This window comes from Sinocyclocheilus rhinocerous, unplaced genomic scaffold (assembly GCF_001515625.1).
Source record: "Sinocyclocheilus rhinocerous isolate Xijiao unplaced genomic scaffold, SAMN03320098_v1.1 scaffold7904, whole genome shotgun sequence".
Taxonomy (NCBI): Eukaryota; Metazoa; Chordata; class Actinopteri; order Cypriniformes; family Cyprinidae; genus Sinocyclocheilus; species Sinocyclocheilus rhinocerous.
Window position 1 is genome coordinate 8,881 of NW_015657536.1, and position 2,964 is coordinate 11,844.

A 2,964-nucleotide genomic window follows, 5' to 3' on the forward strand; every position below is an offset into this window, starting at 1 on the left:
TCTGGCCTGAAATGAGGTCACAGAGAGGGGGTGAAATTCAAGTGCACCATTAAAATTAGAGGGGTGCAGAGATGCATACCGGGGTTTTAAATACCCAGAGGTCTTGAAGTAGGTACACACAGAAACTGATGCATTTTGAAGAGGTGGAGTATATGAAATAGAGATTTTTAATTGTTAGTCTCTCATTCATATTTTATAATGCTTCACATGTTGTTGTATATATGAAGAGTTTGGTTCCAAAACGCTATAAATCCATTTTGATTAATTTGAGTAAAAATGTGTTTTCTTTACCAAGAAAGTGGCAAGATGAAAACCACTATTTTCTGTTTCAAACTTTCACATAGCATCTTTAGGTTACAATAACATTAAAAATCCAAATCCATATTTAGATTTTTAAAGATTTATTATAAAATTTTATTATTTTTTTCCCAAAATGCAATAAATCCATGATAGTTTTTAAAAAAAATTTTAAATGCAATAAATCCATTGAATACACAACATAGTAAATTGATCCACATATGACAGCCTCTGAACTTCGTCAATACTAATCTTATATACAGGCACTGGACTAAAAATACATTCATCAGTCATCGCTCCCAAAATGAAATTCCAAAATGACATTTCCCTTATATTCAACTTCCAAAAGTGCATTCATCTTTGCCATGTTACATTCATTTAGTTGACTAGTGCTATATGCTGTATTAACAAAAACATTAATGGCATTAATAAAAACACTAACACTGACAAGCTACTCAATATGGCGTTCATAATCGAATGCGATTCATCTAATGAACGCGATATTGCGTAGCTTGTCGGTGATCTACGGCTCAGTGTATTAAATGCCACTCCATCTGAAAGCACGTGATGGATATTTACCCAGTACTGCCGCTCCCTAAACGCAGAGTACGCAGTTTGCGTAGGGCACCATCTCCCAGGGGGGCACCAACCCAGTTGCAGCTACATTGCAGCAAAAAAAAAAAACATAAAAAACCTTCTGTTCTATATTAATAATAAAATTAACATATGCATAAATACAAATATAAACATGAACACACACACACACACATACATATATATATATATATCATTATAAAAAATGCATTTTACGGTGACGCACCATATTCCCGCATCCGCAATCGCTCGCACCTCATGTTTGCGGCTGAATGCAAATGATCATAATTGATGGACAACTACCCGTGAAAAGACATCAGCAATCCGGCGCTGAGAAAAGAAAAAGAAAAAAATGAAGCCCCAACAACGCATCTAATATTCTTTCTGAGATCCCATGTTCCCTTACAAAAATTAGCCATGGTTTTACTACGAATAAACCAAAAAAAACAAAAATAATGGTTCTTGTTAACCACAAATTAACCATGGTTCCCTATTGATACTTCACTCGTACTGCATCTGCTTAAGACGCTTTGGGGGAAAACTCCTTTTTCTCCGAATACTGAAGCCTTTTTTTAATCACGCAGTTTAACTGCACAGCCATCGGTTCGTGCAGTGTATTAAAAACGAACCAATGCACAGCCCGCCAGAGCCTGACAAATTGGGCGGGGCATCTGGCTATATAAACGTGCACTCTGCCATAGGATCCTCAGATTTCTTCTGCTTCAGCGACGACTGCAAGATCTTCGCACTACGAGACTAGAAGCCTTCGCCGTGAACAAGCCTCGCAGCGGATCAAGACCCCTCTCTGCTCGGCTGACTTCGCCACTCTTCAGCTGCCTTCAGCGTCTGCAGCAGCGCGGTCTTCCAGTCCCCTGCCGCTATCCGGCGACTATAATAGCACATTTTCTGAGCAAATTTCCGGCGTTGTTGCAAATGCCGCGCCGCTACTGTCGCTCGTGCAAGGCCGCTGACGGTCACAGCGAGTGCGTTTCATGCTTGGGCGCTGCCCACGCTGAAGCTGCACTTAAGGAGACGGAATATCCTCATTGCGAGGATTTGAGTCTCTCTCTGTGCTCGCGGATAGCTTTCTTTTCAGAAAGCGACTCCGCCCCTCACGCCCTCCTGCTTTCTTCCTCCCAGGAGCCTGTAAGGAAAAAGCAGCGGGGCAGAGAATCTCAGTGCTCGGTGATGAGTGAGCCCATGCCGGCTGAGCCCCCGCATGCTTCACTCTCTCCACATAGAGAGGTTTCCCCCGTCCTCTTCTCTTACCCGGACCAGCATCCCTCTGTGGCTGCGAGCGATCTGGTTTCGTTCCGTGGGAGTGAGTGTGACGCCATGGACGACAGTGTGTCTCTGGCTGTCTCAGATGCGGAGGAGCTGTCGGGCTCGTCTTTTTCCACCGGAAGTGCCCACCCGCAGCCGCCTGGATGAATGGTTCTTGCCGGGGCACAGTCAAGCCCCTTGTCAACGAGTCTCTCCATTCTTCCCTGAGGTCCATGAAGAGATCACCAGATCTTGGCGCGCCCCCTACTTGGCCCGCCTGCGTGGCTCCTCTTCGTACGCCCTCTCTACGGTCGACGGCGCCGAAGAAAAAGGGTACGATAAACTCCCTCCCACTCAAACTCACTCCCCTGGATGAGTCAGTGGCCGCGCATCTCTGACCGCCCACGGCCATCGGTTGGAAGGCAAAGGCCTCCCACCCGTCCAAGCCGTGCAGGACTACTTCAGCGCTCGCTAGAAGAGCCTACTCGTCTGCTGGACAAGCAGCCTCTGCGCTTCATTCCATGGCGGTCCTCCAGGTCCTTCAGGCCAAACTTCTCCAGAAAATGGACGAGTCTGGACCGGACCCCGCGGCTTTCAAAGAGCTACGCAGCGCGACCGACCTGGCTTTACGCGCCACTAAGATGACGGCTCAGGCGATCGGCAGATCCATGGCCAGCCTTGTGGTGCTTGAGTGCCACCTATGGTTGACCCTCACAGACCTTCCTCGACTCTCCGGTCTCCCCCGCTGGCCTGTTTGGACCTGCGGTCGAAGGGTTCGCAGAGCGCTTCACTGCTGCACAGAAGTCGTCC